The 24,097-nt window shown below is 41.4% G+C and overlaps 1 protein-coding gene across 1 annotated transcript in view; it reads right to left on the bottom strand.

The window, feature by feature from the left end:
- The window catches only part of dlgap4a (discs, large (Drosophila) homolog-associated protein 4a), a 91,105-nt gene extending 81,829 nt beyond the window's left edge, over positions 1-9,276 (bottom strand). The window contains exon 1 of the mRNA XM_069660034.1: positions 9,237-9,276. The gene's annotated coding sequence lies outside the window, so the exon portion shown is untranslated. The remainder of the gene's footprint in view (positions 1-9,236) is intronic.
- Between the last annotated feature and the right edge of the window lie 14,821 nt (positions 9,277-24,097).

Here is a 24,097-nt window from a genome sequence, read left to right as displayed (position 1 = left end):
CAGCCCCGTATCCTATAGGGATTATATCAATACTAGAGGACTTTATACCTCCCAGCTTACATCCTGTGTCTACAACCAGGAAGTGGTTTGTTCTTTCACACCTCAGCACAGACCTGCAATCAACCTGCGTGTTTTATTAACCATAACCATCATCTTTCCCTAAACTTTACCAAGTGTTTTGATTACCCTATACCCACAGCTTGACCTTACATGCAGGATATAAGCCTGGTATTATATATACCGTACTGTAATAAACCCTTACTAAGCCCCGCCCCCTTCATTGGACAGGGTAGAAGAGCTGAAGAGAAAGCGGTTCAGTTTAGGCTGCTGCAGTGTGTACACGATATCTTATAGTATGTGATGGAAATATACTGTATTTCACTATGTTAACTTTTATGAACAAGGCAGATGTGCTGCTGCAGCACCTAGATGAACAGAATCGACTGGTTATAGCTTCGGGAATATAGCAAACATGTCTCCTTTGGCACAGTGAGGGTGTCGCTTAAACAGGCCTCCCTTTGAAACGTCTTTAAAATTGTGTTTTCTTTTCAACATAGACAAACTTAACATACAGTATATCTAGCTCAGTAGACATGGGTAGGGAAAGTTGACGAAGGCTCTGCTGGGTATCAAGCTTGCTCAACTGTTATTGGAGCATAAAGCGAAAAGGGGGCGGGGCTTGGGATGGATTGGTTGCTGTGGGCTTTCATGGAATCAAACCATGTTTTTGATACTTTTTAAGGTCTGATTTTGTCTGAAGTTGTTATTCGATTTGTTTACATGCTGTAATAATATTCTTATTTTCAAAAATGTATTGGTTGTGGTGGAGTAATTCCTTCAATTGAATCAGCCCGCGCTCCCCAACACGAGGTATCCACAGGGAAGTGACACAGGCGTGTAATCCAGCTGCAGGCTGCAGGTAACCAACTTTACTGTGACCTGCTGTTGTGAGGCTCACGCTGTGTGTAGCATAAAATAAAAGAGCGATTGTATTAGACTGACTTCTGCATTCAGACAGGTTAGTTTGGTTCCACTTTAGACAGAAAACACAATGTTTGCTTCTTTTGTGTTTGTGACGGAGAAGCTGCTGTAGTGATGTTTGCTGGAGTATTAAAAGACACGAACTACAGGTCAATTATTTTGTTGCTACAAGGCTAATTAAAGGAGGGGGTATTATGCTTATTTAAAGCTTCATTTTTTACTATGCAATACCTGTGAAGTAGCTTAACATAATTTAAAAAACTCAGTTAAAAATTTCTCTGCTCTGTGCAGGCCCTCAAACAGCCTCTGCTTGAGACGACTCAGTCAGCTCTGTCCCTTTAAGAGACCCCGCCTCTACAAGCCCACTTTTCTTCTGATTGGCCAGCTCTCCGAAACCTGCTGAGGCTGCACTTTGTGACATCACAAAATGCAGCGTGTCAAAAAAACTGTGTGAAACCCGGTGTTACATACTTTAAGGTACAGATTAGAAACTTCACCCACGTTGAGTCTGTACATCCAACTGTAAAATGATATGTCTTAAAATGTGAAACAGCATAATACTCCCACTTTAAACAAATGAAACTATTTCATTTGCACACATATCTACAATCAGTGTTGGCCAGATCTCTATTGAGACTTGGGACAGTTATACAGCTATCTGTGCATGAAAGGATGCGTTGCCATCCATGTCAGGAGGTGACAAAAAACTTCTGGTGTGGCAGGAGAGGATCGGCGACGGCAACAGGCACGATCACACGAGATGCCGCGTCCATATGGTGGTCCGCGGGGCCCGGCCGAGGCTCTGACACAGGCACACACCCGGGGTCAGGTCTCGGTTTGAGTGGATGTACTCGGTGGCAGGAGCCAGAAGGCAGGCGTCCCATGGTGTTAATCTTCAGAGGGCTCCGATCTGCTCTCTGACTCCCTATCAAGCCCAGTGTCTGTGCACGCTGACGCTTTTGCAGAGAAGCATTAGGAGAAACAGCTAAGACGTTAAATCACTATTCGGCTAGAAAAATGTGTGAACTTAACGATGACACAATTAGTTTAACTTTGCATTAATGAGAGGGAATCTTGCTGCAGGCTGGCATTGATCTTTGTCCTTGCATAATTCCCAACAAAGTACATTTTTTCCTTCCATCTTCTCTGCATGCTTAAGTTTGTTTGTGGTCATAAACACATTAAAGTCAACATAAGAGCGTTTTTTTCTGTTGTCCCGCGGCTCTCTCGAATATGTACATGAATTTATGAATTTGTTTGTGGACCTGCCAGAGGGATGCAGGTTTCCAAAAGGCAAAAAAATCTGTTTGTCTTATATTTACATGAAAGGAATTAGAGCCAACACGGATTCAAGGGCGGCAGATATTACAATGAAACCCTGTATGCTCCGTCCCTGACCAGAAAAGTATATATATATATATATACACAAACACAACCACCCACGGACACAATCACCAAGAAGTGCCCGAGAAAAACTCAAGTGAAGGTTATAGAAATTCTCTTTGTAGTCGCGAAGCAAAATATCCCTGAGCTTTTGAATCTCACCCTGTAATATTTCCGCAGCATCCTGGGCGCTGCTCTGTTGCCTCTCAGTCATGTGAGGAAGCTTCTGTATTGTATTTGATTGTAAACTGCAACCAGGATACATTCATTAGCTGCATGTAATTCAAACCCAATTTTAAAGCCTAATATCTCCAAGAAAGTGAGTGAAAAATATAAAAACAGTGAAATGAACAAACAGATGTTGCGGGGATCTTTCCCACGTCGGACACATGAGACACATTAATCACCGGGGGACACACACTCATTAATTGCTGTGTGCTGATTAATCGTCCCTGGTGAGGAACGTTCAGCTTAACATGCAAATTCGTGTCAGAGGATCCGTTCAGCGACGCGGCCCGGCCAAGGACTTATTGTAAAGTGACACACGCGGGGAGATAACAAGTCGCCTGTCAGGAGCCGACTGTAAAACAGTTGTTTCTATTTTCAGCTCTCATTCGAGAAGTGGAAAATGTGAGATGTTACAACTTGACGAATCCGGAGACGCGAGGAGGAGAGAAGCATTTAATGTGACGTACAAGAGTGTTTATCTTTTGATTTGCTTTTTCTCTCGTCTTTTGCCGCATGAACATACCGATGAACAAGAGAGGAGAGAGGGGAGAGGACAACGAGGAGGAGAGAGGAGAGATGTGTAAGGATAGAGAGGAGATCGAGGAGACAGGGTAGAGGAAAGGAAAGGAGAGACGAGGATAAAAGCATGCGAGAGGAGAGGAGAAGTTTGAGATGAGGAGAAGGAAATGGAAGAAAAGGAACAGAGGGGAGCAAAAAGGAGAGAAAAGGATACAAGAGAGGAGAGGAGAGGAAAGGATAGGGGGGAGAAGGAAACAAGAGACAAGGAACAGAGCGGAGCAAAAAGGAGAGACAAGGATACAAGAGAGGAGAGGAGAGGAGAGGAGAGGGAAACAAGAGACAAGGAACAGAGGGGAGCAAAAAGGAGAGAGGAGAGGAGAGTAGAGGATAAGGAAACAAGAGACAAGGAAAGGGAGGAGCAAAAAGGAGAGACAAGGATAAAAGTAGAGGAGAGGAGAGGAGAGGAGAGGAGAGGAGAGGAGAAGTTAGGATAGGGAGGAGAAGGAAACAAGAGACAAGGAAAGAGAGAAAAGGATACAAGAGAGGAAATGAAAGGATTGGAGAGGAGAAGAGAAGAGAGGAGAAGTAAGGAGATGGAGAAGGAAACAAGAGACAAGGAAAGGGAGGAGCAAAAAAGAGAGACAAGGATAAAAGTAGAGGAGAGGAGATGGGAGGAGAAGTTAGCACAGGGAGGAGAAGGAAACAAGAGACAAGGAAAGAGAGAAAAGGATACAAGAGAGGAAATGAAAGGATTGGAGAGGAGAGGAGAAGTTAGGAGATGGAGAAGGAAACAAGAGACAAGGAAAGGGAGGAGCAAAAAGGATGCAAGAAAGGAAATGAAAGGATAGGAGAGGAGAAATTAGGATATGGAGGAGAAGGAAACGAGAAAAGGAATAGAGGGGGGCAAATAGGAGAGAAAATGATACAAGTGTACAAGAGGAGAGGAGATGACAGCATTGGAGAGTAGAGGATGAGAGGAAAGGACAAAAAATGAAAAGAAAGGAGGAAAAAATGAAATTATCAGAGAGGAGACGAGAAGGGAGGACAAAGTAAAGAGGAAATGAATGAAGGGCATAGGAGAGGAGAAAAAAGGAGAGAAAATACTAAAAGGACATAAGAGGAGAAGAGATTTGAGAGGGGAGGTGAGGAGAGGACAAAATAGAAAGGAGAGTAGTGGAGAAGACAAGAGGCAAAGGGAAGGAGTGGAGAGGAGTCAAAGGGATGATACGAGAAGGAGTAGATGAGACTAGGAGAGAGATGAGGAAGATGGGAGAATGAAAGAGAGGAGGAGATGAAATGAGTAGAAAGGAGATGAGAGGTGAGGAGACAAAGGAGAGGAGGGGTGGTGGACGGGAAAGGATGAAAGGACAGGGAGGAGGTGAGATGAAAGGATTGGAGAGGAGAGGAAAGGAGGAGGCAGAGTAGAGTGGAGGAGAGGGAAGAGAAGAGGAAAGAAGTGGAGAGGAGAAATAAGGAGAGGAGGATATAAGAGGAGAGGGGAGTGCAAAGGGGAGGAGATAAGGAAGGATGAAAGAAGGGAAGTGATGGAGAAAAGGAGAGGTGGGAAAAGAGGAGGAAAGAAGTGGAGGAGAAATAAGGAGAGGAAATGAGGATTTAAGAGAAAAGTGAGTGAGATGACCAAGGATTAAAGAAGAGGAGAGGAAAGGAAAGAAAAGGACTGATGAAAAGAGGAGAGGTAGGAGGAGAAAAAATGAGAAGAGGAAAAAGGGATGTGAGAGGAGAGGAGGTGAGGATGAAGAGAAAAGTGGAGAGAAAATGGCAAAGGATTATAGGAGAGGAAAGAAAAGAAATCAAGAACAGACGGGAGGTAGGAGGAGAAAAAGGGGAGAGAAAAGAATTGGAGAGGAGAAATGAGAAGGGGAGATAATAGAACAGGAGAGGAAAGGGTGGAGGAAAGAGGAGGAGAGATGGTTGGGCAGATTGACCTGATGGCAGGAAAGGTCACCGACTCAGCAGCACAGAGCGGCGTCAGAGGAGGCCGACTCTAATCACCTCCAAACACTCCATCAGCTCCTGCAGGAGACGCACTGAGAGCGAGAGACATAACCAAGGTCATAAAATCTCTCTCTCTCTCCACAGCAGTTCTGCTCTCCATTCGAGTCCTCTTTCTCCTCAAATGTAAGAGGCCGCGGTGAGACGATCGCTGATCAGATGGAGCATCAACACACTTGAGCGGCGGTGAGCAGGAAGTGTACACACGGCTGAAGTGAAGTTACACTGAAGCCTCGCTGCTATAGAGAGAAACAACAGCTTGATATTACATATGTGCTAAATTTAAACGGTTTCTTCCACATAGGCAGTAAACACATCAGTCTTTACTGTAGCAGACGTAATAACAGAGGAAAGTAAGTAATCCATCCTGACGCCGTTATCCATCATTCAATATAACAGCCTGATGAGTGACATGAGAGGCTGCTGAACGCACTATATTGTAATTACCTTGTTGTGTTTGTCAGCTGACCTTACACCCACCACACGCGGCTGATATAGTGCACAGATTGGCAGAGGAAAGCTGGAGAGTTAATAAAACAGAAGAGGAGTCTAAGAGAGGAGACTGGGCTCCAGAGACGGTTGTCCATGTTCATCAAAATGCCAATTAGGAAAATTCCTTCTGACATTTGTGCTCTTTCCCTTCTCATGATACGGCTAACGCGCCCCAGCATGTGCAGTCATACTTAACAAAGCCTCATAATGCTGACGCTGTCACACAGTAGGTCGGACACACAAGATTGCAACACTTATGCGGTTTTCCAGCAGATGGAAAACTCTCTTACAGTGTTAGCTCAGGGTAGAAGTAGTTGCATATTTGCGAAAGAATTATTTGCAAAACAAGCAAGTAAATACTCCATTACATTAGAAAGCCCTGCGTCAAATTGTCTTCTGAAAGTAGGAAAGTATTGTCAGCAAAATTCAACAGTCTTATTATGTAAGTATTATGTATCTAACACCTTTAGATAGACTGCTTTTTTTTGGCCATTTTGCCTTATTGATAGGTCAGCTGAAGAGACACAGTAAGTATGGGGAGAAGAGAGAGAGGGGTGACGTGCAGCAAAGGGCGGAGGGCGGGAGTCGAACCTGTGGCCGCTGCGTCGAGGACTGTAGCCTCTCTGTATATGTTTTGGTTTGTCTTTTTGGTCTTGGCAACCCCGCCCCTCGGCCCTGACGTAAGCTGTTTGTGGTTGGAGACCAGCAAAGAGTTGGTGCCGCTCTGGAACCTGTTTTCCTGGCCGAGATCCGGTTCATATGCTGTCAAAAAACTGTTCCTCAATTGAGCACCGGCTCCGAACCGGCCCTGAAACTGCCTCGGTCGAAAAGGGGTATATATGGGGCGCCTGCTCTACCAACTGAGCTAATCCAGCACCCCTATTATCTGCATTCCTTAATTGATAATTGCAATAGTGATGTTCATTATATTACTGTTAGTGATGCATTGATATGGAAGTTAATTGTACAGTTAGATCATTCAAACTGCATTTTACACTGCAGGGTAGTTTAATCCAGTGGTTCCCAACCTTTTATCGGCAAAAATGAACACCAATCAGTCTATAGTTCACAGAGGTGTGGCCTACAAAGTAGCTACTATATTTGAATGAGGACCGAAAAAAAAAAAATATTTTTTTATAGTTGGACAGACTTTTGATTATCAAATTAGTGCTTTTTAAATTATTTTATTTAACGTGCAAATCTAATCTTGACAATCTCAGTGCAAACAAAGCCTCACGCACCCCCAGCGATCTTTGGTGGCCCCCTAAGGGGGGCCCGGACCCCAGGTTGGTAACCACTGGTTTAAATCATAAATCATAATCAGTAAAGTCATTTAGAACAACAGCTGTCTAATAAATGCAGTGAACTTAAATAATCTGTGTACTGTACAGCCACTAGGGGTCTGTCAATCAAAACAACAAGAGATCTAGTTTGATGTGATGAAGTAGCGTGGGCTCGTGGGAGTTGTTGTCTTAATTGTTAAAATAACACCTAGCCAATTAAATCTATCTGACCTGACTCAGGCAAAGTTCAAATTCACAGATGAGGTACTGTTATGTTTTTTTTCACGTTATTTTTAGTCCCATTTATTCAAACCACAAGATGGTAAGACTATCATCTGTTTTTAACATGTTTCCCAGAAGAAAGTCGATGTTATGTTGGACAGTGTAACATTTTTCTTTGGCTACAACATTGATGGAAACATTTGGTATAATGTATGTACACTGCTCAGCTCTATAACATAGGTCCAGAGGTTTTTCAGACATTTTAATGCAGACATTTTACATATTTTACCTCAAAGTAGTTACTTGTATTTCCTTTTCTTCCACTACATGTTAGAGGGAAATATTGTACTTTAATTCTCCACTATGTTGCATCTTTAGATAGTTACTTTGCAGATTTTTATCATTCATACAAAATATAATCTATAAAATGTAAAAGCAGGACTCACAGAGTGCACGTTTCTATGACTGACTTAAGTAAGTGATATGTACCACCACTGAATCATTGAAGTAGAGTGGAAGTTAAGCAACATACAATATATGCACTCAGGTAATGTAGAAGTACCTCAAACGTCTACTCAAGGACAGTAAACGTACGTAGTCCACTGATAACCAATATATCTAGTAAGACATAAATCCACCAACGCAATTGTTTCAGACAATAACAAACATTCAAGCAGATCATTTAACATGACAATAATGTGAATGTCACCTTCATGTATCAATATTAGTGCAGAACTCCTCAGTGTGTCAGTGAAAAGACTTTTAAAACAATGTGTCCTCTGACGTCACGCTGATGTGTGTGTGATACTGTACAGCATCTTGTCTAATCACTCCCTGCAGTAGCCCTGACTAAGCCAGTTTTTAAAAACACCCACCACCCTGGACCGGAGCCAGCTGGGTTTTCTTCAAACTCTCTGCTACAGTATCATCGCGGCTGTTGGCCTCCTGGCAGCAGATTTGACTTTGACACGTATAGTGAGAGCCTGCAGTCCACCACCAACTGAGCTGTTTCGTACAGGAGACCCAGAGCTTTTCCACGACTCTGTTTGGAGCTTGTATGCTTTTATTCTCCTGCTGTTTATTTCAAGAGCAAACGGTACCGGCGTGTAGAGGTTGACAAAAGAGAAAAGAAGGGGTATTTACCATTCAGCCTATGTTGTATAAACCTTCCATGCTGTCCAAGCAGAGGCTTATACACTGCTGCACTGACATCCTTCACTGTGCCATCCACAGATTTGTGGTCCCATTGAGCTGCGGATGAATAATTAATCAGCCTTCCACTAACAAAATGGGCTTTTAATTGTAGGGACCACTGTTGGGCAACAACAACTGAAACACAGGCCTCGATACAAAGCGGCTATCGATCAGCCCCCAGCTGCTTTATATTAGAAACCAGGAATGTGCTCCTGCTCCATCCAGAGGACAGTATGTTTCTCACATACTACTTATATTTTATAGCCCAAAACAGCTGCATTATTTTCCTGCTTATCCAGCAGTGAGAGATGAAACTTCAAAAGGAAGATAGAAGGAGTGTGCTGCTGTAGATTAAGGATTTTACACTCATCAAAAGCCAGAGAAGAGCAAAGCAACCAACACAAGTAAATGGTAATTTAGTGCTGATTAATTCCAACTCTGCACCGAGTTAAAAGCTAACAGAATTTCGCCTAATTGCACATAACAGACGTGTTTTTCCCTCCTCAAACTCTCACTTGCTGTCTTTCCCCACAGCAGGTTTCATAACTTTGTCAAACACAGGATATAGCCTACACATAGCCTACGTATTGTGCTCTCTACATTATAACACTTCCAGAGACCCAAATGTTTTATATAAACTGACTCTGGCTCTGGCAGTCTGGAGGCAGCTCTGCTCCAGAGTCAGATTCAGGAACCAAACCATGTTGACATGACATTTACAAGTCACATCGGCATCTTATCCACGTTCTCACGAGTCGACAGGTGAAAACGACCTATTTTAAACAGGCAAATTCAACTCAAGAGGAGGGTTGACGATGTTACAATGCAGCCTGATGAGCTCAAATCGAGCCGTTAGATTTTTTTTTGACTGAAACCCGCAACGCCCGATGTAAAAACCCCCAAACGTGTCAACAAGCTTACCTTTTTCATGTTATTGTAATCAGCTGCGGATTGGTGTCGTTCACGCGGGGAATAGTTATCCAGCTCTTACATGTCGGCCGTAATATCACTGTCACCCGGCTGTTTATCTGAAGGTAAACAAGACAGTCCTACAACATGGGAAGAAATAGCCTTAAATGTTTTTGTTTTTTTATCCCTTTAGATGTATGGCACAGTCTCGCTGCGGTCCTCGCGCGGCGGTCCTCCTCCACACAGTTGAGCGGTCCTCTGATAGCAGCTCACCGGCGTTCACAGGGATCCATCACGGCAGGGAAAACGCAGTTTGGAGGCTGCCGGTGATGCCGCTGCAGCAGCGTTTGGTCCGTCGAGACGCGGGATGAGGGAGGTGGGGTGGGGGTGGTGGTGGTGGTGGGGGCAACCGAGGGCCCACGACAAAACACTCAGCTCCGAAAATGAACTCATCGGACCCGAAATCACGGTCTCATGAGCAAGCGGTGGTTGATGAATCATAATGCGCACAGTAGAGGCAACATGCGCGCGCGTGAGTGTGTTTTATTGAGGAGTGACGCTCTTTGATGATTCAAGGGGAGAGGAGGGAGACTGTAAAGGGAGAATTCATTCAAAAATATATCTTGCGTAAAAGCAATGCGAACTATTTTGGAATATGGACAGAAAAGTCATACTGTTTGGACTTGTCCCTCTTAGGTTCTAGGACTACAAAAATGATTATTTTCTCGATTAATTTGAAATGTATTGTTATCCACTTATCCCAGAGCCCAAAGTGTCATGTTCAAAGGACTTCTTCAATCATCAAAACTTAAAAACATTTGCATTACATAAGACTAGAAAATACGGTAAGAAGAAGATTAGAGAAGCTCGAGCTGACAAAAATGACTCAATTTAGCTAAATAATTGCCAATCAAATCTTTGTGGATCAATTAGTCTAATTGATTAATCGACCAGCAGCACAAATTGAGCTCAACACTGTGAGTGATGACTCTCTGACTCAATGTTCATTCAAATTTTTTTTATGTGAAAGTGAATCACAATCAGAACATCCCAACACAATAGTGGTGTCAAAATTTGTAGCTCTTAGACACCAAAAATCTCACTTGTAACACTTTAAATTAGCATTAATGATGTAGGCCTACATAGGCACACAATAATAAGTGTCCTTGTCACAGCTGGATGTTTAAATAAGCAACTGTTTGCTAATAAGCTTTCCATATCAAATTCAATTCACCATATTCAAAGGCAGCCATTTTCCTCTGATGTCACTCTCAGTGTGGGAAGCTCAAATGCTGTTCTAATGTTTTACAGCGTTTGTTCATCAGGGGCGGATCCAGACTTTTTTGACTGGGGTGGCCCAACTGGGGCACTGACTTATGCAGGGGTGGCATGAAGTATGTATCAACACACACACGCAAATGAATAGCATTTAATTAACCCTTCCTAAGCTTAATTCTTTAAGGACTCAAACAGAAGATGTGTGTTCAGAGTAACAACTTAAAGTACTAAAGGAAAGGTGCCACATTGAAATGGAAAGAAAAGAGGCCTCTGGTCAGGTGTTAAAGGCAGGATGTGACTTCACCAATTTGTACAAAGAAAGTAAAACAAAGTCAGCAGAAGGATGAGGGAGCTGTCAGTCAAGCACGTTTTGTTCACGCCCCCACAGACCTGAGAGGAGGTCCAACAAGGAAACATAAAAACACCAAGATTTTATACACAAATGATATCAGCTTTTTATTAAATATGAAGCATTATTATTGATTCAATTACCAAACAGTGAAATAACTTGTTATAATGACCAGCACACAGTCAATCAGTTCAAAAGCATTTATTTGTTCACTTCCGGGGGCTCCGGTTTCCTCCCACAGTCATAAAAACAAGCAGCTTGTAGGTCAATCGGACACTTTAAATTGCCCCTTAATCTGTCAGAGAAGAAAAAAAAAAAGGTTAATTAACAATTTAAAAAGAATTTAAACTCTGTGTTGTGACTTTGATTCAAAATAAGTGAACAAATAAATGCTTTTGAACTGATTGACTATTTGCTGGTCATTATAACAAGTTATTTCACTGTTTGGTATTTGAATCAATAATAATGCTTCATATTTAATAAAAAGCTGATATCATTTGTGTATAAAATCTTCAGGTGTTTTTATGTTTCCTTGTTGGACCTCCTCTCAGGTCTGTGGGGGCGTGAACAAAACGTGCTTGACTGACAGCTCTCTCATTCTTCTGCTGACTTTGTTTTACTTTCTCTGTACAAATTGGTGAAGTCACAACCTGCCTTTAACACCTGACCAGAGGCCTCTTTTGAAGACGCTTAACCTGCACAAATGAGACAACAGAAACTGACTGAAAAGAGATGCACCCCAGACTGTGCTGCAGGTGAAACAGCATCTCTGTTGGATTTATAGTAACTTAGTCTTATTTAAGCATTTAATATTATTTTCTATCTAAATAACTCATCATGCAGACATTTGAGCCTCATGGCAACAAAAAACCAAACACCAGCGCTAACAGCCGTCTGCAGAGAGCTGGTGGAAACTGCAGTGGCGTATTTATAAGAGGTGTCACGCTCAGACTTTCCAACCATCATGGGAACAATTCCACCTCTGTGTGACCTAGGAATCACAATCCTGTGTAAATAATAGTTTGACATTATTATATGTAAAATCAGGGGTTACACTCGCCCCGGACAGTCACACTTTCCCCGATGCTTGGAGCCAGTATGGAGCCGTTACAAAGGAGCGGTTACAAAGAGTCCCAGTTTCCGACAGGCAGCCCCGCGTCCAGTGTCAAAGTGCAAGGAGGAGCGTCATGCCATCATCTTGTGTTGCATTTACTTGCACTCGGACATTGGAGTTTCACTCTTCTGAATTTCCAACCAGCCTCAAATACATGCATATATACGTTTGTTTTGGATGATGTTTAATGTGATCATTCAAAATTGGGGTGGCAGCTGGGGTGGCAAGGCGTTTTTCAAGGGTGGCAGCTGCCACCCCATGCCACCCTGGTAGATCCGCCCCTGTTGTTCTGCAAATCACATTGGAAAGCTGAAAAATCACTATCAGCCTATATCACGGAGTCCAATCATCAGCTTCTGAAAAGACAATGGTGACATACTAACCACATACTGCCTTACAACTCCATTTCAAATTGTTACAGGACAGGACAGGGAAGGCATAAAGCCTAGCTAACTACTAGCTAGCTATAGATAGCTTGTTAGCAAGTCAACTGTGTGCTCCTGTTTGCAATACACATTCAAAATCTAAAAAATCATTATTATATCACTGCTGTCCGATTCATCAGCTTCTGAAAAGACAATGGGGAGTGACAATCCTTGATTACTCGCAAGCTTGACATTAGCTAACATCGACATTGAACCACGTACAACCTTAGATCTCTTACAACATTTAAAATTGTTAGCAGACAGGATAGGAAAGGTGTAAATTCCTAGCTAACAGTAGCTAGTAGCAAGCTAAAAATAATGTTAGCTTGTTAGCTAGTCAATAGTAATGTCAGCTAAGAATTTGTTGAATGCTAATATTAGCTGTTGCAACTTATCTATTTTTTTTTGTTTACCTTGAAATCCGGCAATTGTCTTTTCAGTTGCTGATAAATTAAGAAGCAGTAAGATGTAAGTTTTACATCCAGTAAACTTTGCTGCCATTTACTGTACACGGACATTCGACCGTCTGGTATTAATGTTCAATTCTTTATTGACACTGTTTTACAGAGGCATTGATTCAACTGTATGTTCATTTTAGTTTGTGGTGCTGTTGAATTGTTGAACCTTTAACATGAGGTGCATTCAGTGATTTTTTTTTGCTTGTTACAGAGTGCCTGCTAGAACAATTTCTATATTAGCTCATATTTTTTTCCCTATAACCTTCATAGTTCAAGTATTTATACTAGAGAACCTAAATGTTTGTATGTTTTTGATGACCACTGGCTCATAACCAGTCACAGGCCTCAGGTCAAAGACCAACGTCTGTGTTGTGGTTACATAACAAGAGCCCTTCTCTGGATAATGACATGCAGAACAACAGCAGCGCATGCTACAGCCTCCTAAATCATAGTAGAATCAACACTTATTTAAAACATATAACCCGCTGACTCTTCACCTAAAAAGTGCATTTGACTGTGAATACCACTCAAACATTGCAATGTATACCATTTTACAGAGGACAGGATCACAGTGGCATATCACACTTCCAGGCAAAATTACCATGATGCTTTTATGTTGCTCCATTATTTACTGTCTGTTGAGCAGCTACGGGGTTTTAGTCTACGGATTACATCACCGCTACAGTCTGTCTATGCGCTATTTAGTCTTAATAACGTACATACAATATGGGAAAGGGCTATTTTAGGTTTAATTCTCTGTGTAATCTATGACGCTATGGCTACTCATGAACATTTGGCAAAGTGAATAATTAGCCACACAGATGTTTGGAGGCACAAATGCAAATATTTCAGTCACACACACACACACACACACACACACACACACACACACACACACATACACAGGCTTGTGACACCAGCAGCGGCTTGAATATGACTAATCTTCACTTTGAAATCAAACTGACAATAAAAGACAATCTGTCCTCTCCACAGTAATGCCCAGTAGCACAAGCATTAAGGATGGCTGATTGGATGGGACCATGACTAATAACTCTGCATCTGATCCAAGGGTGGATATCCAGAGGGGCACCAGGCAGCCAGTGGTTGTGTTGAAAGCTGTAGTGGACTGTAACTCTACCCGAGATTTATCATGACTTCATTTAGCAGCCTTTTAGACTCACCTGGTTTTTGATACCCCCTTAAGCTTTGACTGGATGTGGGTTAGTGATGTGCAAAATGTGCTTTATAGGTAGAAGCCATTCAAATAGCCAGCATCAGTTGCCTGAAAGTCTGTGACTGTGAAAAACAATCAATGACTTTATGGAGACGAGGACGTGTGTGACGACACACTGCTGAAACATCTGAATTTCCCCTAGATGATCAGTGAACTCACCTGCTGTTGTGAAAACAGAATCGCAGGTATAAATGATGAATGATGCTCCTGATGAATGTCAGCAGAGCAGAGCAGACACATTCAGGTGGAGTGAGAACAGAAAGAGGCAGGAGGGGAAAGCCCGCTGTGGTGTTTTGTGAGACTGAAGGACAACCTGTATAACCTTATGTAAATAGGGTATTGTTTGCAATATACCCCTTTGACTTAACTATGTTAGCTTGACTTAACTTAAAGACCCCCTCCGGTGAAAATCAAGTGTTCAACCTTGTAAACATCTCCATGTGGTGTTCTTGCAAGACATATCGGGGAAAACATAAGCAGTCATGTCCATGGCTGGGCCTGTCTGCTTTTAAACTGCAGTGTACCAAGGACAGGCCGAACAACACGTTTTCAGATTGGCAGGTTTGAGACGTCACAAACCTCAGGAGCCAATGCTGTTAATGTACGGGGTGACGCTATGCATATCATTATGTGCAACCACTCCGGCGATGCGTGAGCCAGGTGTAACTGTCATCGTAATTTTTGCAATGTTAGCTTGACTTAACCTAACCATGTTAGCTTGACTTAAGTATGTTAGCTTGACTTAACTTAACCATGTTATCTTGACCTAACTTAACCATATTAGCTTGGCCTAACTTAACCATGTTAGCTTGACTTAACTTAACCATGTTATCTTGACCTAACTTAACCATGTTAGCTTGACTTAACTTAAGTATGTTAGCTTGACTTAACCATGTTAGCTTGACTTATCTTTGACTGGACTAAACTTGACATGTCTTATCACTTATCTTATCCACTTATCCGATCTTAACTGAAACTAATCTAATAAACATTTCATCAACTAGTTTACTTTAAATAAATAAACCTTACTTAGCTGAGCTCTCCTTTTACTCAGTTTGAGAGTAAATAAACTGAGTAAAAAATTTATCATATAATAAGGTGCAGTGCCAATAATTTACTTTTCTTTTAACAGCAAAACAAATAAAGCCTTGAACATAGGTTAAACGGCTTTAACATGTTTATCTGGTCATGGTCTGTCAGAATAAAGAAGTTGCAATAAAGAATTAAAAACAAAGCTGCTATAGTAAACAGAAATGAATGAAGATCCAAAGTTGCTTTGCTGCATTAGAACTAAGAGAGAAAAGTGGTTAAATTGTCTGTAACAGATTTAATGTGAGACAATATTTTCTCTTCTTTAACTGAAATGCTTGTGAGATAAGCAGACCATGTCTAAATAGCTTAAAACCAACAGCCTGTAAGTCAGGATGGATTTAGTCAGGTTGTTGCAAAATAAACCGATTACTGTGATTTTAACTGTCTCATTTTCCACCCAAAATATTACAGATAAAACTATTTGCTATCTTTCCTTTTTCTTGTTGTGGGTTTTATGTCCCAGATGAAGAAAAAATAGAAACTGCTTTCAAAATCCATCCGTCACTGTCAGTGCACTTTACTTTGTGTGTTCATTCAAATGCAGAATTTTCCAGTGATAAAAGGCGCGCAGCTGTATTTTCTTTTAAAAATGGATCAATATGAGGTTTTACTGGTTCCTTTGTAGCATTGTAACCCATACAGAATCGTGACACATTGTTGGCAGAGAGAGTGAAAATAGTGGGACAGTCTTTGCTTTGTCTCTGGCCTCCCTGTGAGTAGTGTATGATAATATAGTGAGTGTTTTGGAGGAGGGTGAAAGCTGTTCCATCATCAGCTGCCAAGCTCCGTGGTGAGCTTGATCAGATCAGTCCTTTCTGTCATTGACAATCTGTTTTATGGAACAATTACCTGATTCAGTACTCGTTCCAGGACTGAATAACTGTTACTCAGATCGGGCCTACTGAGACAGCGTCGCCTGTGCCTGTGTTGCTCCATATGTCTGATGATTAGAGCTGCTTTAGATGGCCATCTTTGATTATTTTGAGATTAATTTCAAGATACAAACTTTCCTTATTTGGAAACATCGACAAAGATTGAAGGTGGAAACATAGGTTTGATATTGAACAGTCTACCGCCATGGTAGCAGGTCTGTGAGGCGGAGCTGAACTCAAGCGTGCTAACATGCTCACAATGACAATGCTAACATGCTGATGTGAGACAGTTAAAATATTTACCATGTTCTCAGGCTTTGTTTAACTTGTTAGCATGCTTAAATTGGCTAAATTGCACTCAATAAAATTAGCTAAAGCTAAAGATAATGTTATTTGTTTTGCAGACTTCCAGCCATTTGCACCGGCCCAAATTTAGTTTGAGAATAGTTTGTAAGAGCATAAGTAGTAACACAACAAGGCTGTAGAGGTGAGTGAGTAGATTAGTTTATGTGATGCATGAAGCCGGTTAGTGTCCTTGACAACTTCTTCGGGTTCATATGACCAAAGATATTGCTATATATGAATATCCCGAAGATCTCAGTTTTGTCCTCTTTGGCAGCACCTATGGCGATAAACAGTTATTGCAGAAGCACACTTCCCAGATATCCAGACAGTGCTGCATGTGTGACGTCCACGGTTGGCTCCGGTTGTAACTTTTGATTTTCCTCGCTGATGGTCGCTTTCCTTTTTAGACTGTTTGCCTTCATCTGAGCGTCCAATTTGTTTTCTTCTTTGGATTTTCACTTATTTTTGAAGTTGTATCTGTAGTCATCGATCTTTTCTTTGTTAGTTCAGCCATAGTAGATTACGGTTTACTCGCAACACTTGCAGAGACCTGAAAAGCAGCCGCTTAGCTCCGCCTACCCTCTCTGGCAGACCAACCACTGCTGGGTGATTTTTTCTGCGAAAGTCGAGTTTTTATTCCTCACTCTGTTTGGTCATAATAGTAAGAGTTTTGACCTGATGATGGCCCTATGATGTTCAGGGATTACCAAAGTAACATTGGTTCGGTAGCATAAATGTCTGCACCAAATTTAAGGGCAATCTATATCACAACTGTTAAGACTTAAAAGAATAATATAAATCTAAATTGGCTTCAATTTCTGGGAGTCAGCACAAGATGTCATTACAATCCAATAGTTGTTGTGATATTTCGCTCAAAGCAGTCGACTGAAGCTCCATAACGTCTTCTCAAATAGCTGAACTAATGTAAAATAGAGATTAACTGATGTCGCCATGAGAGAGAAGATTTGTCTAAAATACAGCTGATTTGTAAAGCATGTGTAGTTCATTTTCTAAGCAGTATCTCAAACATTTCACATCTATTTGTACTTTATCTCTAAACTCCATACCCTCTCCAGAGCTCTGCTCTAATAGCATGTGCTTCCCTGAACACACAGAGTCCAGAGATCGTGCCCACCGGCATGCATAGCTGGCTTCTTCCTGTGGAGCATTGGCATTAAAATGCAGACTGCTCCTCACGCTCGTGCCCCCGAGATATCACGCCAATTATTTGTCTCTGTGGGAGCAACCTATTTGGGGAAGATCTCCTTAAAATAAGATAGGGAGCCACAGCCGCTCTACATCCTCTCTGCTTCCTGACTGGACAGATTACGTGGGCACGTGTCACCTCTCGCTGCGACCCTGCAGGAACGTCTAACTTTGGCCGCGGAAAAGGTAGTGACGTTGCAGTCTCTGTACAAGCGCAGGCTTTTGGTTGTGTTCACACTCCCGCGGAGAGAATTCAGCCCCACTGTGCATCTCTGCGTCTCCATTTTAGTGAGTTAACAGATCTGTACAACTTGCCCACGGCTCTGTCAAACATGAATCCCAACCTTTCCTCTGCCACACACACACACGCACACGCACAGACAGACACACACACTTTTCTGTATTGGGTGTCACAAATCACAAACAGAAACTATTATCATTTTACGAGCTAAATCATGACGCAAATTGAAAACGATTCTAGGTGCATGCTCTGGTTTATCCCTTTGTTTTCCCTTTCCATTGAAGACCTTTGATTCTTTGAACAACATTCACTTGCTAATTAGGTGACTAATTGGATACTCCTCTTTCTGGCTTTGAGTGTGTCATCAGGTTTACACTGTAATCCAGCTAATTCACTTTAATATGCACAGACAATATACAGCAGAGGAGAAAAAGTCCTCCTTTTTATCACTGTAAATTAAAGTGTAGTTAAAGGGTCACAATCCAAACACAGTAAAGTGATGGCGGATGTGAATCCACATCACAGCGAGGTAATGCAACATTAAACAGGCTGCCAAAGACGGTGTGCCGTGCACAGAGGCAGTGGGATGTCAGGGGCAGCTGACAAGAGGGTGTTAGGTGGGCGAGTGGCATTTCATCATACAATCCGTGCACGGTAATCAATGACCACTCACCGGCTGAGGGGAGAGAGTGAGAGTGTCAGTGGGCATGTCAGATAAAAGCACTGAAGGAGAAAACCAGGGAGCAGGGTTTGCATTGAATTTGGTTTTCAGGGGTGCGACAGGGGGGAAAGTGGGGACGTGTAAAAGAGCACAGAACTGTGGGACAGATGCAGAGATTAGGGTAAGCAGATGATTATGTAAGCAATGTTTGACAGGGGGAGACGCACATAAAAGGCCGGGCTGATTGGAAAAGCTGAAGAGCTCACACCTCCTCTCTGCCGCGCCTCTCAGCGATCGCTCTTCACATCAAGGAAACAGGCATTTTTACTCTAATTAAACCTCTTTTGTTGCGACAAAAAAAGCACTTCTTTGTCTTCCACTTTTTAATTTATTTACCCTTCAGTGTTCTTTTAGGGAGAAGTGGAGCCGGCGCCGTTCATGCAGTATGCAGGGGCTGTACTTACAGTGAATGTTTTACCTGCTACTGGAGCGTGACGGTGTCTGGTTGGGGCAAATCTGGTCAGCTATGCTTCTATTTTAAAAACACCAGCAGCCCTTGTAAGCCTGCCACCCGCATTCAGGCGGCACTGCAGATGGCTTTGTAAAACCAACATGTACTGCCTGGATTCATGTTTGAGGAGCGGAAAAAAGAAAACAGGAAGTGCTGAGACAAACTGCTTTCAGAGTAGCTGAGCTCGATTTCTTCCAGTGTGGAGGCAATTTATCGAACGAGGGACGATTTTGAATCCATTACGCCGAGCCGGGCGTGATTCATGAGTCATGCATGTTAACAACAGCGTGTACACCACATCAGTCCTGATAGAGGATTGGATTTATACAGGATTAATGAATCAGGGGAGTGAAGGATTGGTTGCAGACAATAGCCGGCTATTCTGACCATTGACTAATTGTATTGTGGGTGCTGTGATGTGATGTGCACCAGATTAATGAACATGTGCTGGGTGAGTTCAGGCAGAAAACAGCGTCAACCAGACCATGAACACATGGTTATAGGGCTATACTGTTCCCTTTTAGTCATTCCCTCTTTCTCCTCTAATATAATAACACACAGGGTTTTAACTGTACAATCCAGGGGCTTTGTTTCCACTCTCCTAATACAGAATAAACACCAGCAGACAATTAAGATCCTCATTTATCCCATCAATCATGTGACAAACCAACAAAACAAAAGCCTCGCACAAAACAAAGCAATCCATCACAGAGCGGAAAGTCATCAATCATATTCACTGCATTATAAAGAACACACAAATATTAAAGCTGAAGTTCATTATTTCCAGGTCAGAAGGTGACTTCCTGAAGTGTTCCTTTTGGCCACGTTGATACTGTATCAGCAGTTTCACTTTTAAATCATCGTGTCAGGTTTTCAAATATAATCAGGGTGAAAGCCTGGAGGTACAAACACACAGCCATATTTAGTTTACAGTCAAAATACTCCAGAGGAAATGTCCCCTGACTTTAGTGAAATTACTATTATTTACAGCAGTTTACAGCCATGTTGAGCAGCCAGGGCTATCTGACCAAACTACAAACCAGTCGTCTGCTCTTCTCTGTTAAACGTTTACAGAAGTACTGGAGCCGACAGAGAGGACACTGAAGGGACGTGATGGAAGGTAACTAATTACATTTACTCAAGTACTCAACTTAAAGCTCCTGTGAGGAGTTTTTTGCTGGTTATGAAACAGACTGAAATTAATTCTGATGACTCTATATGAGCTACAAAAGCAAACCAGACCATCAGCGACAAGATTGATTATTTCTTTATGGTTATTTTTAATGGCTCAAACTGCTGGTGGGGGGTAGGTGTCAGACAAAGCGATTAACTGCACGCTGCCTTTGTTTACATTTTCCAGGGCAAAAATTTAAAGTGAGTGATACATATGAATGTTATTGAAAGCAGGATGAGATTTTTTGTTGAAAAACACCACTGAAAGGTACAATAAGTAGGATTTTTCTTTGCATTTTGTCAACAACATTCAAACTGGGCCCCTCCTCCTGAGCTCTTCGTTACCAGAAGCTCACTCTCACTCTCTTGTGCGAGAACACGACCCACCGAGCTAACACTGACGGCATCACGGTTACCTTTGCGCTAGCATGTTAACCGTTGTGCTAGCATGCTTGTCCTACCTGCTTTGAGGCACCTACCTGTCCAACAGAAAGAAGGCCAACTCTGCGTTGCTCTTTCGCCATGTTCGCCGGACTGAATAGGGCCCAGTTGCTAATTTGAACCTCTCCCACACTCACCTATACGCTGTGATTGGCTCAGGGAACCACAACAGCGCCCCTCCTGAAAACATCCCGAGCAAAGCAAAACAACAGAATAGATGCAGAGGGAAGGGTCTCACAAGGGTCTGCACACACACTCACCAACACACATGTATAGGGGCCCATAAGTGATGATTTATATCATATTATATTTGTAAAAGTCTAGATTTTATTTTTCTAGGAAAATCCAACTTATTATACCTTTAAGCATGTACAGGACAAAATCAGCAAAGAGATAAGAGGTACAGCTTTGTCCACAGGGGGCGCCAAAATCAACACAAACCAAAATTTCCTCACAGGAGCTTTAAGTGCAATTTTGAGATACTTGAAACTATTTTCGTCTACATTAAACCTTAACAACTAATTTGTACTTTCCTATATTTATGTGAAAACCTTAGTTTGAGTTACTTTGCTTTTTCTGATTATCCATCCATTATCCATACTGCTTATCCTGTTCAGGGTCGCGTCGTGTGTCTATCCCAGTTGTCATTTGGCAAGTGGCGGGGTACACCCTGGACTGATCACCAGTCAGTCACAGGGCCGACACATAGAGACAGACAACCTTTCACGCTCACACTCAGGTTTAGAGTCTCCAATGAGCCCAACGAGCATGTCTTTGGACTGTGGGAGGAAGCCGGAGTACCTGGAGGGAACCCACGCATGCAGGGGGAGAACATGCAAACTCCACACAGAAAGGCCCACTTTGTCCGAATCGGGATTCGAACGAGGAACCTTCTAGCTGTGAGGCCACAGCGCTAACCACTGCACAGCCCTTATTCTGATTAATAATATAAAATATATATTTGACAAATAAATGGTGGCATGAATTTATTAGTAAGAGTTTATTGATCGCTGGAGGGGAATTCTTAAGCTACCCAGCAGTATAGAGAGTGATTTAAGTTAACTCTACTTTTACCAGCTGCAACGGTTAAAGGAAACGCTTCAATGCATCCATTTTTATAATCCAATAAAAGAATGTTCATTATTCTGAAATGGGCCATTTGCATGAGTACTTTTTGTTCCTTAGTGATATTTAGATAGTAATACTTTTCCTCCTTGTAAGATTTTGAATGCGTAGCTTAACTTGTAACAAAGTAGTTCTACAGTAGCTTTCACAACTGCTGACAGATTAACAGCAACATTACAATAGAGCTATTCTGAAATAAAACAAATTAGTGAATACATTTTTCTTTATATAGCACCAAATCATAACAAGTTATCTCAGGACACTTTACAAATAGAGCAGGTATGAACTGTACTCTTTGAAACAGTATATTTACAGATGCTGACTCATTCAGCCAAGTATTCCTATTTGGTTTTATAACTTTATAAAAAAATCTGGTATAGATTGCTTTTATTCATGCGGCTGTGTTTAGTGAAATACACACTCCCAGCTCTGGATGATTTTCATCTGAGCATGCAGGAGCCGAGGCAGGGTTTAAAAAGAAGACTGTAAACAGTAGAGTTATAGTGCCATCTGTTGGATTTACAGATAACTGCGGTTGTGTTTTATTTAGTGCCAGGGATAGGTAAGAGATTCAGAGGCCTCATATTTAAAAAGTAAAGATATTTTGCTGGAAAAATTGTGTTATAAAATACAACCGCCACAAATCACAAAATGTTTTGTACAAATTCTGATTGCTTAATTATGGGAACTACAGAAGAACTACTATGCTGGAGTGAGATATTCAAGATATTTTTCATGGAACAAATGTAACACAGTGAAATGCCCCTGTTTCTTTGGGATTGTAAGCTCTCTTTTTCTGTCTTCATTTTTGTATTGGAGAAGTTGCTTTCATGATGCAATTCAAGTACAACTACAGAATGCCTGCAGCTACTGGTTATGGTTATGAGTCGTTACATTGCAGTGTCACTGTGTATGGTAATTTAAAAACACTTCAACTACTTTTTTTATATGTAAATAACTTTGGCAGCCTTAAATGTGGGAGTGGTCAATGGGATTAACATTAATGAAGACACTGTTTGCATGACAGTAGGAGAAAGGGAGGTGAGAGGACAATAGGTATGAGCTCTCTTTTCTTATGTAAAAGTTAAATATTTATATATGTTATTATCACATTTCATGTAGTAATGGTTAAAGTCTGTTGATCTGGTTTCTGATGTGTTTGAGAAGAGGAGTTAGGTGTGAACTCTTGTCATCTAAACGGTAATATCAGCTCATTTCATGGTAAACCCTTTATCAAGTTATACCAAACAGATAAAATGATTGAAACTGTTCAAAAACATGAATTCAATTAGTCAGAAACGGATGTTCACCTCAGCATGTCGTGATACCTTGGGAAAGACTGCTCCTGAAAGTTTTATTTATTTCTTTAGACTGATGAAAGTCAGGAGCAACCTGAACTGCAACTTCAAAAAGTGGATGAAGTGCTTTTCACAAACTACAAAGACCTACAATCTCTTTGTAATTCATATTGTAAGTTGGAAAATCAATTTGTGCTTTTGCTTCAGTCAAAGTGATTGCTTTAACCCCTTAATATTCTCAGCATTTTTAGCTCTTAACATATTTCACGTATGTTACATCCTGTTGCCTTTGAAGACAATCAATACAGATTTTTTTGTAGGCTCCATTTTCCCCCAAAATGATCAGAAACAGAATTATGCAGGAAATATTCACTACCATGCAAAGTTATTATAGGTTTGACATTTTCATTAGTTTTTTATTTTTATTTCGTCTTTCTTTTTGGTTTTTGATTTCAGTTTAGTTTTAGTTAGTTTTAAGAGTTCATAAGTTTCATTATGAGGAATTGACTAGTTTTAGTTATGCTTTTAGTTTTAGTTTGTCATGTATGAAGAGGAAAGCCTTGATGTTAAAGAAGCTGAAAAGGGTAGGATGACATCAAATATGATTTTCATGAGGCCTTTTCATTAGGCCAGTTTCTCTGAGAAGTCAAACAGAGCAGGACAAAGTGGCTATAGCTAGGCAGCAACCACAGTGTTAATCGAGGGGGAAAACGAAAACTAAGCTGATTTTACCTACAATTCAATTTAGTTTAAGTTCGTCTTGCATTGTTCATTGTAGTTTTATTCAGTTTTATTTTTTTGAAAATTGTAGTTTTTATTTTTATTTCAGTTCACGGAAATTATTATAGTTTTAGTCTTCGTTAACTATAATAACCCTGCTACCATCTAACGGTAATATCATATCGACCTGAAGTAAATGAAAAACAGTGAACCTAAATGACCCAAATGTTATAAAAAAAAAAACATCATCCGCCACAGCATCCCGGTGGGCGGGGCTGACCCGCGGAGAGGGGCGGGGCAGTTGAGAGGTCAAAGTTGAATTCATTTTGT

Source organism: Semicossyphus pulcher, unplaced genomic scaffold, assembly GCF_022749685.1.
Source record: "Semicossyphus pulcher isolate SPU_LCO1_2020_fin unplaced genomic scaffold, fSemPul1.0.p SCAF_13, whole genome shotgun sequence".
Lineage (NCBI taxonomy): Eukaryota > Metazoa > Chordata > Actinopteri > Labriformes > Labridae > Semicossyphus > Semicossyphus pulcher.
The sequence above is the reverse complement of the archived record's forward strand: the minus strand, read 5'-3'. Positions and strand labels throughout refer to the sequence as shown.